Here is a 12,509-nt window from a genome sequence, read left to right on the forward strand (position 1 = left end):
TCTATTGATCTTTTTCTTTTTCTTAGTTTCAGGTGTTTCTTATAAATCAAAAAAGCAAAAACAAAAAAATCAAAAAACCAAAAAGAAAGATTGGTTCCCAATTGCTCAGCCTAGCATGAACCAAGGAGAAGCTGGATTTGGCAGCATGAAGCTGGTTGCGGTCGCATTCAATCGGACCACAGCCAAGAAGAGGTCGACCATGGTCCCAGATTCCTATCCGTGACCAAGACCAAGTTTCCCGCGGTCGCATGGGCCCAGACCGCGACCAATGGTCGTTCACATCACCCCTCGACCCAATCCACCCCATTTCACCTCACCATGTCTCATTCCACCCCATCCACCACTTCCCACCACCTCCCATCACCTTTGAGCACATTCCCGCATCTTCCCGCATCGATTCGGTTCATTCCCGTCAGCATCCCGATTCGAAGTTCATGCATCATTCGTCCACCCTAGCATCATTTGCATCATCAACACCATCCCCTAATGCATTCCACCAACATCTGCATCATTCATTGCATCCCGCGTCCAGGTAAGTTTTATTTTGGTTACCTTTCTCCATACAATTATGCATTTTTCTCATCCAAACTGGATTTATTTCACACTAGGACAGTGTTATTTAAGTCAGGGGGAGAATTTCATCCTTTTCTAACCACCTTTCTTTCACGAGTCTTGCATTATTTACGTTTTTTCGTGTTTTCTTTAAATGTTTTTCAAAAACGGTTTTCAAAAAAAAATACGTTTTAAAGGGAATGGTGAACATAAATCGATGAAAGTTGACTGTGTGCTTTTAGACTATTCCCTAGAAACATGCTTATTCGTGATTTATGATATATTCATAAAATGACTCATTTTAGTGTGCATATTTGGTCCACATTCATGGTCTCATGCATGCATTTTAGGTAATTAGGCATTATTTTAGGACTTAGAAGTTTGCATTAGTTTCAAGTGAGTCCTTGCATTGTTTTGAGTGTTAAACAGGTATTTTGGAGGTTACTTGGAGTGAAAGAGGTGAAACCAAGTGAAGAAATGCTGAAAAAAGGATCAAAAATAGTGAAAATGGCATTTTGGAGTCTCTCGGCGAAAACATATACCACAGGCAGTGTTTTCTCGGCCAAAAACCGTACCGCGAGAAGATAACCTCGGCCAAAACACGTACCGCGTGCATAACCCTCGGCCAAAAATCTCCTGTGTCGATACACTCCAACGATTGAGTTACCGAAAGCTCTTCCTGTCAGATTCAGCTTCCTAAGTCTTCGGAAAAGATGTAGATAATTGCGTCAAGGTTCCATAACAGTTAAAATCAATGGATTTGGAGCAGTGAGCTGAAAGATATGACCAACGGAAGACGAACATGTCTCACATTCATTCTGGACCAATCCTGTACTCCTTAAAAACGCTGTTACCAGAAAGCCTTCCCGTCTAATCTGGCTTCCGGTGCCTTCATAAAAGTTTGAGAGAATTGAATCTAGTTTCTATAAAGCTTAAAGTCAAGGGATTTGGTGCTGTGAGCTGTTAGATAATGCAATCGGAAGAAGGACATATCTCAGAACCATTTCCGGATCATTCCGGTGTGCCTCAAAGATCGATCGTCCGGGAGACCTTGCTTTCCTCGGATGCAGTTGGGTTCTTCACCAAAGTTTGAGCTGGTTGAGTTATCTTTCCTGTGGATTTTGTTTCAAGTAATTTGGAATTGTGAGCTGAAAGTTATTGGAAGCGGAAGACAAACATGTCAGTTCGGGTTTCAAGAGATGCAACTATGCTAAGTGTTTTTGAATACCTCGGCATGGACGCATCGGTACAGCTATACCAAGGCTGTTTTTACAAAGGATTTGGGCAAGATCTCGATTAATCACCTCGTCCTAATCCATGCCGAGGCATCCCTTGTGAAGATATGAACCTTGAAACAACTAAGTGTCAAAGCAAAGCATCCACAAGTTTTCATGATTTTTACTAAGTGTCATGGCAAGCCTCGACTTAGAGACCTCGGTACAGCCATACGGAGGCTCATTTCACGAAATTTTTGGGCATTACCTCGGCCATTCACCTCGCCCAAAAACCATGCCGAGGCATCCCTTATTGAAGACACAAGCTTTGAAACGACTAAGTATAAAGGCTTATGCATCCATTAGCTTTCACAAATTTGACTAAGTGTCACAGCCAGCCTCGGCTTTTGCCCCTCGGTATGACCATCACGAGGCCTTACTGAACAAGAACCCCTCGGCCTAATTCCTTCGGTACAGTTAGGCCGAGGTGAATATCCGAATGAAACGTCCAAAACCTCGATGCAACCCTTCACCATATCTATACTGAGGTCTTCATATCCGAATGAAATGTCTGATGCCTCGACCTTACCCCTCGACATGCACCATACTGAGGTCTTTTGTCACGTGTTCTATTTCACAAACAGTCTTCTCCAAGGGTTTAAATCCAAGAAAAGATCAAGGCCAAAGATCCATGCAAGTTCTTAAAGTGTTCATCTTTCTCAACCCAGATTACACACCACCTCGCCATAAACACCTCGGCATAGACTCTTCCAAGCCAAGGTGGTCACTCAAGATATCCAAGAAGACCGGGTCAGTACTTGGTTTTTTCCGGGCTGACCCAATCTGACCAGCTTCACTATATATATGTTTTGGGCAAAAACCCTAATTATTTTTTATGATATCTTTGTTTTTCTTTGCTTCTTTTGTGAAACCTTTGAGTGTTTAAGAGATATCCTTGCTTCTTAATCAGATTCAAGAGTATTTCTTTGCATTTAATCATTTTTTCTTCTCATTCAAAGCTTCTAATTATGATTTACATTACTTCTTGCAAAAGATCAAGTGTGTACTTATGATTAGTGAGTAGTTTTCTTATAAGGTCTTAGATATATAGATTGGGGTGAAAAGATGTTAGATTAGGGAGTTTAGGAGTTAGATCATGCATTTTCCTTTCTCTAACTAGCTATTCTTAAGGCTAGATCTCTGATAATCACTTTGATCTAGAGCATAGGCATTTCACCACCCAAGAGGTGTTTGATGAAAGGCCTGAACCAAGCTAGTTAGAGTTTATGCTTTGTTCATCATGGGAATGATTGTTTAATGCATAAATGACATATTAAAACTGATTCATAATGCTTATTAATTCATATTTCACATGGAAATTTGGTTTAAAAGTTGATTAGTATAGAGATTAATACCTTCATGAGAGGATTAGTCTAGATTAAAGCTCTAAGTTGATTGGATTTGCTTGATTGTTTGTAATTAGCTCTCTAGTTTAGCATTGATGCACCCTAATCAACTATCATGTCTAGGACCTTGCCTTTATCATATTCATATCATCATCACTTGCTATTTGCTTGTTTTAGTTCATCTTTAATTACTTGTTTAAGCTTGTTTTAGTTTCATTTGTAACTTGTTACCATCAAACATAACCTGATTGCTTGGATTAAGAAGAGATCACATGGTTGATGTGAGTGCAGTGGGCAACACAAGTTTTACCCTAGACAAGCTGCAAGTGCACATCAAACACAGTAGTACTTAGGGATCGAATCCACAGATATCTGTGTGTTGAAGAGTTCTAACTGATGCTAAAAACAATCGTAAACATAATCTAACAAAAAAAGAGTTTTGGTTTGTCACTAAATTTAAATATGCAGAGAATTAAAAAGCTGGAAATAAAAATTGGTTGAAAACTATATGAAAAAAAGGGTTTATCTTTAGGGTTCATGTTCTAAAACCCAAGGAATTTAGGAAAGGATTTTCTATGATTCTGAAACTAGGATAGACACATGTAAGATTAGCCAACTCTCGTCACCCTAATCATCTAATCACTTGTTCATGGCAATTAACTCTCGCTCTCATTTCATAACAAGATCATGTTTTGTAGATCGGAATCCATCTCGGCTTACGTATCCTCCGTAGGTAGCTTTCGTCTCCTAAGACGGTGACGTCCATAAGATCCAGTTCAGGCAACCCAGATACAACACTCTCGTGGCTCGGATTAAACCTAGGATCGGATTCTGGGTGATAAATCCCGAATTACCGCTTTGAGATTTGGATGAATGAGAGAATCATGTTAAAAATTGAAATTATTTTTCCTAAAAACCTAGATGTCGTTTGAACATAGGGTCCCTTTGGATTACCCTTTCACCCAACTAGGTGACTACTCAGCTGAGGTAGACATCATCATTGGTTTAGAACTAAGAAGAAGAAAAGTAAAAGAAACAAAGTTGCAGAAAAAATTCTCTTATTGAAGACAGAGTGGCGATGAAGAGCTTCTACAAATGCATAAAAATAAAACCTAAAACTACAAATGAGTTCTCTCTCAAAGAGAAGAAAGAGGCTCCCTTACAAAAGACCTAAAAATGAGTATTTATAGTGTTTCTCCAAGTGTTGGGCGTCTAGGGCTTGTAAAATGGGTGCAGGAAGTGTCTTGGGCCTTAGTTGGGCTTCTGAGGTTTGGACATAGGTCCACCGGGGGTGAAACCTCTTGAGCCGCGGTGGGAAGAAGGCTAGCCGCGGGTGAAAGCACTTGTGCTTGACTGGGCTTGTGTTGATCGGCCTTCAGTGCATTGATGATAGCTGGAGATCTAACAGTTGGATTGCTTTGATTACAAGTGTGTTGGAAAGCTTGTTGTCTCCTCTATTATGTTTTCAAATTTGGGGATGATCAGACGGTGAGAAGGTCTTCATAGGTTGCCAAACTTCTGACGGTCTGAACTTATCCAAAAATATACTTTTGCTCCAAAATGCACTCCAAAGTCCCAAGTTTCCTGAAAAGGCTTTTAAAACTCCAAAACATGGAAAACACTTATAAAACCTTTTAAAACTGAGTAAAAACACCTGCATAAGTTACTGAAAGTGATCCATAAAAGTGGTCAAAATCAGGTATTATCAACTCCCCCAGACTTAAACTTTTGTTTGTCCTCAAACAAAACCAAAGATCTGAACCTAGAAAAGAGGTTTGAAAAAATCGCAGGAACTCACATAATCTCAGAGACCATGCTTCTAAACCAGAGTTACTCATTATGCTCAAATCAAGGATAGTCTAGAAAATTCTCACCAAAGCACAAGCATAACTAGTTCGTTGATCCGTCATGCAAAAATCTACATACTTAAACCTATCCTCCAGTCAACTAGCTCTTAACATTCTTTATAAGTTCCAGTGGTTCTCATCAAAAGTAGTTTTAGCAAGGCAATCAAGGCTAGGTATTCGAAATGGCTGTTTAGAAGGTGAGGTTTTTAGTGTTTAGGGTTACCTTTTCTGGAGAGACAAGACATTATGCAAAACAGCAAGAGAGGGTGGAGCTGTTGATATCCACAGTTTCCAGTCACATTCTTCTTGCTTTAAGATTCTTGATCTTCTTTCTTCAGGTTCTCCTCATGACTCCCCCAGATTTGGATTTTTGTCTAGGTTTTAAAACCAATGCTCACAAATGAATTCTTGTAGTCCTTGCTTCAGAAAATTTTGGCCAACCTAGACTCTTTTAGGCTTTTTGTTTTTCCTTTCCTTTCATTTTTTCGTTTTTTTTTTTAAAGGGAAAAATGCCTTTGGATGTAGAGTCTTAGGAAGCTCGAAATTTACCTTAATTTAAGCTTTTTGAGGCACCATTAAGCTTTGATAGATTCTTGATGCTCCATTTTCCCAAATTTCCTTAGTCTTCTTCTTGAGTGACTGAAAACCATGTTGCTCCTCTCTCTCCAGCGTTTTTGCACATATCTGTCGGTATAAACTTAAGAGAGAATGCATGAGGTTTAAACATAAAGGTTTGGGTAAAGGGTGTGGTACCAACTAAAGATGAACTGGCCATCTAGGACAGCAAAGAGTGGTAACAATAAGGTGAAAATGTCCTAGATGTATATCATGATGCCTGCTAAAACCACTGATGAGAAAATTAGATGTAAAGATTATGTTCAAGTGAAATGAGCTAGTTTATCCTGTCAGAAAAAGTCTCCATGAATAGAGATCCTCTGGTGGGAGTTCCTAGTGCAAGTACTCTAGCTACCACCTAGTCTAGTACTAACCACAAAAGAAACTAGCATGCAAAGTCTAGAAGCACATGGGTCTTACTCATCATAGTTTTGTGTCAAACATTCCTGAAAAATACTCAAGGTCTTTTAATAAGCATATAAATTTTTTAAAAATTGCAGAATTAGAAACAAAGAAAAATAGATTAGTACGAATAAACATCCTCCTCCAGAGTTAAATCACACTATACCCAGTGTGAAATAGTTGGTGAGAAGATGGTGAAATAAAAGCAAAAGAGTCTAAAATAATAGAAAAGAAAAATGGTGATAGATGTATCAAACATTACAAAATCTGAGAATTTCTGGTCAAGTTCGATATATTGATGTAAATGTATCAAACATTACAAAATCTGAGAATTTCTGGTCAAGTTCGATATATTGATGTTCAACACATGAGATTTCTGAATCAGGATGATGTTTATGCTCACTCACATGTAATCTAATCTGGTTTTCTATCAACAAGAACCAAACAATCCAGATTTGCAAAGCTGAATCAAACAGATCTCCAAATTTCGATTTGCTCAAAGTCTCAAATCTCAGATTTTCGAAAATTTCAAATCTCTATAGTCTAAGTATTTAATCATGCAATTAAACTACCCAGTAGTCTAGTCTTAAGTTCAAAGATAATCTCCAATCATCCTAAGGTGAATTTCTACTTATTTAAGAAAACCCTAAATCTGAGTTCTTAAGAAAAAGTGAGAAATTTGAGCTCATACCTTGATGAAAGTGTTATGTGATGACAGATTTGAAATCTCCTTGGAAAAAGAGTGAGATATGTTCGAAAATTTGGAAAGGATTTGTCAAGTTTGAAATCTGTCTTTTTCTCAAGATCGCCAAGCTTGTTGGGGAAGATGAAGAGAAAGACCTTTTTAATTTTTTAAATCCTCTTTTTCTTTTAAAAAGGTATTTTTCCTAAGAAGAATTTATTTTTAAAAGTTTAGAAGACTTACCTGGCATGTTTAACACATAAATTATGCTTCGGGAACTTCCCGGTTAAGTCCCAGAATAAAATGGGAAATTGAATTTCCGGTTTACGGAAAACAGGGAAAAACTCACCTGGGAACCAAACAGGGGTCGGCTGTGGGTGAGACCCGCGCAGCCGCGGCAGCGATGGACTTGGCCGCGGCTGGATTGATCGCGGTCACAGTGAACTGTACTCCGGGAATTCCCGGTTTCTCCCATTTTCCTATTTCCTCCTCCTATCTTTTTGTATTTTCTGGTTTTTTTAAATGTTTTTGGTTTTTCTGGGTTTTATGAAAGCCTGAAATGCATAAAAATCAAATAAAAAAGAAATAAAAAGAAAATCATACCAAATGGGTTGCCTCCCATTAAGCTCTTTTGTTTAAAGTCTCTTAGGTAGACTCTTGGCAGGATTAAGATTGAGAAGAAGAGACAGGATCCCTTGAAGAGACATGATCCCTTGAATGAAGAGTCCTTGGGATCTTTCTTAGTCTGGAAGAGACAGGTTCCCTTGAATTAAGAGTCCTTGGGATCCTTCTTAGTCTGAAATTTGGATTTCCTTTATCTTGAATCACAATCTCTTTTCCTTTTTTAAAGATTTTGCATCCTTGAAGACATGTTTTGTCTTCTCAACAAATCCTTCAAGATTTTTCTCCTTCTCCTTGCTGATATCTGGTGGCACCACTATCTTGATCTTCTCAAATTGCCTGGATGCAAGTGCTTTTAGTTCCTTTTTGTCATCCAACACCTTCTCCTTGTTCTTGTCTTTTCGATTTGGAGATGTGTCTGGTGTGGTCTTATAGAACTTTTTTCTGTCCACATTCAAGAAAACTAAACAGCGATTTGCATGGTCAATAACAGCACCTACAGTAGCTAAGAATGGGCGACCAAATATCAAAGGTCTGTCTTTTTCTTTGTCCATCTCCAAAACTTGAAAATCGGCTGGGATTATTTTGTTTCCAATGATCAGTGGCAAGTCCTGGATCATTCCTTATGTTCTCTTTTGAGATGAATCACCAAAGATTATCCTCACTGGAGATGGGACAAATGTACCTATACTAAGCTTCTCAACAACAGATTTTGACATGACATTCACATTAGCACCAGAATCACATAAACAATCTGAAAATTCAATTCCAAAGATTGAACAAGTGAAGGAAAAACGCCCTGGATCCTTAGACTTTTTGAGTCTTTGGTCAGGCAAGCGTTTGGGTACCTTAACCGGAATGACTTGGCTTCTCTCATGCTCGGTTTCAGAGTCCTTCATGAAAGGTTCAGGTGTCGATTTTTTCTTAGAGTCTGCGACAGGTTCTTCTTCTAAAACTGCTGTCATAGCATTGCAGAACTTCTTTGGATTATCTTCCACTCTTCCTGGTAAGACTCCTGGTTGTCTCTTCATTGAATCTGCAGTTTGACCTATCTGATGTTCCAACTTCTTGACATGGGTTGCAAGAGATTCGAGCTTCCCTTTCAAGTCATTGTAAATACAATCGATCTTCACCCCCATTTCCATGATTGACTTCTCATTGCCTTGAGTAGTCTGCACCATAGTTTGTTCAAGCGATTTTATCTGGTTGCTTAGCTGGGAAAGGGTTGCTTCTAATGAGCTGGTCTGTGCTTGTTGAAGATTGAAAGGTGGTCTTTGTAGGAAGTTCCCCCCCCCCCATAGTTCCCATTTTGAAACTTGTTTTGCAAACTCGTATGCTGCTGCGGATAAGGCTGGTTCTCGGCTCCTTGATTCCTGTATGAGAGAGTGTTGAAGTTGGCACCAGAGTTCCTGAAGTTATTGTTGAAAGCTGGACTAAATCGGTTATGGTATGCCTGAGCTCACATAAAATTGATTTCTTCCTCTTGGTACATGCCATCTTCTTCATATCTTCCATCTTCTTCATTTCCTACAGCAGTATCACAAGCATGTATATTCTTATTTTGAGACTTAAGAAGTTGACTTACCATGCTTTTTAGCTCAGCCATCTCCCTTGATTCATGACTAGTGATAGTCTTCTTTGATCTGTCGTACTCAGGGTTGTTATTGCTGTTAGCTACAGCTAGATTTTCGATGAGTTCTCTCCCTTGTGGTATGGTTTTCGAACTGAAATCTCCATTGCTGGCAGTGTCAAGAGAAAGTTGGTACTTCTGCTGAAGTCCTCTGTAGAAGGTGCTTAGCAGGTTTGCTCCTGAGAAACCATGATGAGGGCAATCTCTCTCATACTCCTTGAATCGTTCCCAGGCTTCATAGAAGGATTCTATTGGGCCTTGTCGGAAACTTTGTATCTTGTTTCTCAGCTGGTTTGATCTTGACTTGGTGTAGAAGTGGTTCAGGAAAGCTGACTTGCATTCTTTCCATGAAGTAATAGAATCAGATGGCATAGATTTTAACCATCTAAAAGCTTTATCACTTAGAGAGAAAGGAAATAACTTATACTTCACATAGTCCACAGTTTCTGGAGTTGTTCTCACCATTCCAAAGATTTCTTCAAAAAGATCAATGTGGTCCATTGGATGCTCAGTAGAGATTCCATGGAATTGGTTCTTCTTTACCAAAGAAACAATCTGAGGTTTTATCTCATGATTTTCTCTTGGAACCGGAATTTGAATAGCTGATCGATTTTGGAAGTGTTGGTGAGGTGCATCGAAATCGGTAATGAGTCTATTCCGAGGCTGTCTTCTTGCAGGATTGGCAAGTTGTATTGGTCGACTGGCTTCTCTAACAACTGGTGGAACAATGTTTTCATCATACCTTCTTCCTTCAACATCGGCCTGGTCTTGTCTCCTTTGATTATCAGTGGCTTGAGCAGGATTTAGAGGGACTCGGTTTCCCTCTTCATCGAGTTGTGGCTGTCCATCTTCTTCATGGGCAGCATCTAGGTCATCACCATGAACTGAATCATGGTCATCATCTCCAATGTGATCCTCCTGATCACGGTTTAAAAGATCTTCTTGATGCACATTAGGATTGGCCATCTTGAGCGTTCTTTGTCTGAGTTTCCTAAGTGCTCTTTCGTGTTTGTCAATCTCGTGTATGGGAAATACGATGGCGTCATGATTTCTCCTAGTTTTTATGCACCTGTGTGCAAAGAAAGCAAAGATAAAAAGAGGACTTAGAAAATCTCCAGCAGAATTCGAAATCTTGAGGTTTAGGATTAAAATTAGATTAAGAAGTCAAGTCAACAGCGACAGATCCTCGGCAACGGCGCCAAAAACTTGATGTGAGTGCAGTGGGCAACACAAGTTTTACCCTAGACAAGCTACAAGTGCACATCAAACACAGTAGTACTTATGGATTGAATAAATATGTGTGTTGATGACTTCTAACTGATGCTAAAAACAATCGTAAACCTAATCTAATAAAAAGAGGTTTTGGTTTGTCACTAAATCTAATTATGTAGAGAATTAAAAAGCTGGAAATAAAAATCGGTTGAAAACTATATGAAAAACAGCGTTGGGTTTAAGGTTCATCTTTAGGGTTCATGTTCTAAAACACAAGGAATTTAGGCATGGATTTTCTATGACTCTGAAACTAGGATATACACATGTATGATTAGCCAACTCTCGTCACCCTAATCATCTAATCACTTGTTCATGGCAATTAACTCTCGCTCTTATGCTAGAACAAGATCATGCTTTGTAGATCGGAATCCATCTTCGCTTACGTATCCTCCGTAGGTAACTTTCGTCTCTGATGAGGGTCATCGAGCATTCTAATGAGGATCCCAATATCCCAACACTTCAAACAGGTCCCATGACTCGTTCTAGAACCAGGAGCCTGCATGAAAAGATCAACTTAGCCGTATGTAGCTTCATACAAGCACTCGAGGAGGAATAAGTAGAGGACGCGGCTCAAACTCAACCGAATCAGCCATGGTCTAGCAAGAAAACAGGTATGAAATCTCTTTTGGCAGGACAAGGAGTCGAAACCATCAACAAGCCTGAGGAGACCATCCCTCAAGAGTCCAAGATAAGCAACACCAAACACTTAGCCGATAGCGATCAACCGGAGCTTTCACAAGAGACGCTAGCTGAGGAATAGACTTCCAAGGAAAGGATTCATGCACTTGAAACAAGCATCATCAACACTACCAAGGCCGCAGAAGACCACCTGAAGATCGCCCCAACACACGACAAGAACAGCTCACTTCTTCCATGGCCTCTTTTGCATGCACAACAAGTAAACTTTATTTATGAGTTTTGTGCAGGAATAGAAGACCAGCTCAGTGGTTACTAAGAGCCATGAGAGCCCAGAGACATACCCCGGAGATTCAAGCTCTCACTGAAGGAGCTAGACATACCCCAGAGATTCAAGCTCTCATTGAACGATTCAAGGATGTTTTCCCTGATGAAATACCAGCCGTCCTGCCTCCCATTCGAGTAATTGAACATCAAATAGACCTCATCCCTGGTGCAGCATTTCCCAACAAGCCAGCCTACATAATGAATCTTGAGGAAAGCAAGGAACTTGAGAGGCAAGTAAGAGATTTGATGGACAAGGGCTATGTGCGAGAGAGCCTCAGCCCGTGTGCGGTCCCTGTGTTGTTAGTGCCTAAGAAAGACGGCACTTGGAGGATGTGCGTCGACTGTAGGGCTGTTAACAACATCACAATCAAGTACAGACACCCTATACCCTGCCTTGACGACATGCTTGATGAACTAAGTGGTGCAACAATCTTGTCAAAAGTGGATCTTAAGAGTGGGTACCACCAGGTGCGAATGCATGAGGGAGACGAGTGGAAAACCGCATTCAAGACTAAACAAGGTCTTTATGAATGGTTGGTGATGCCATTTGGACTGACGAATGCCCCAAGCACCTTCATGCGCCTAATGAACCAGGTTCTAAGGTCTTTTATTGGTAAATTTGTTGTCGTCTACTTTGATGATATTCTTATCTACAGCAAGAGCTTACCTGATCATCTCATGCATTTAGAATTAGTTCTTAAAACGCTTCAAAAGGAAGAGCTCTATGCCAACCTTAAGAAGTGCTCATTTTGTACTAATCAGCTTGTGTTTTTAGGCTTTGTTGTTAGTGAACAGGGTTTACAAGTGGATCAAGAAAAGATCAAGGCTATACAAGAGTGGCCGACCCCTTCCACCATCAGCCAAGTTCGGAGTTTTCATGGCCTAGCAAGTTTCTACCGCCGGTTTGTGCGAGATTTCAGCACAATAGCTGCCCATCTCACAGTTGTTATCAAGAAGAACACACCATTCATTTGGGGAGCTGCACAATAAAGAGCTTTTAACTCTCTTAAAACTCGTTTAACTCAAGCACCTGTCTTAGTTTTACCTAATTTTGATGTAACGTTTGAAGTTGAATGTGATGCTTCAGGATTAGGGAATGGATCCGTGTTACATCAACAGCAGAGGCCAGTGGCATATTTCAGTGAGAAACTAAGCGGAGCCACCCTAAATTACCCCACATATGACAAGGAGCTGTATGCGCTTTTGAGAGCATTGGAGACTTGGCAACACTATCTCCTCTCCAAAGAGTTTGTGATACACACAGACCATGAAAACCTCAAGCACCTGAGAGGACAAACAACTCTA

The 12,509-nt window shown here is 39.9% G+C and overlaps 1 non-coding gene across 1 annotated transcript; it reads left to right on the plus strand.

Moving 5' to 3' along the window:
- The first annotated feature begins 9,153 nt into the window (after window positions 1–9,153).
- LOC112083697 lies at window positions 9,154–9,259 on the plus strand. The gene has a single exon (XR_002897833.1). It is a non-coding gene; the product is annotated as a small nucleolar RNA R71 (small nucleolar RNA).
- The last annotated feature ends 3,250 nt before the right edge of the window (window positions 9,260–12,509 follow it).

The sequence above is a fragment of the Eutrema salsugineum genome, unplaced genomic scaffold (assembly GCF_000478725.1).
Source record: "Eutrema salsugineum unplaced genomic scaffold, Eutsalg1_0 scaffold_6, whole genome shotgun sequence".
NCBI classification, from domain to species: Eukaryota; Viridiplantae; Streptophyta; class Magnoliopsida; order Brassicales; family Brassicaceae; genus Eutrema; species Eutrema salsugineum.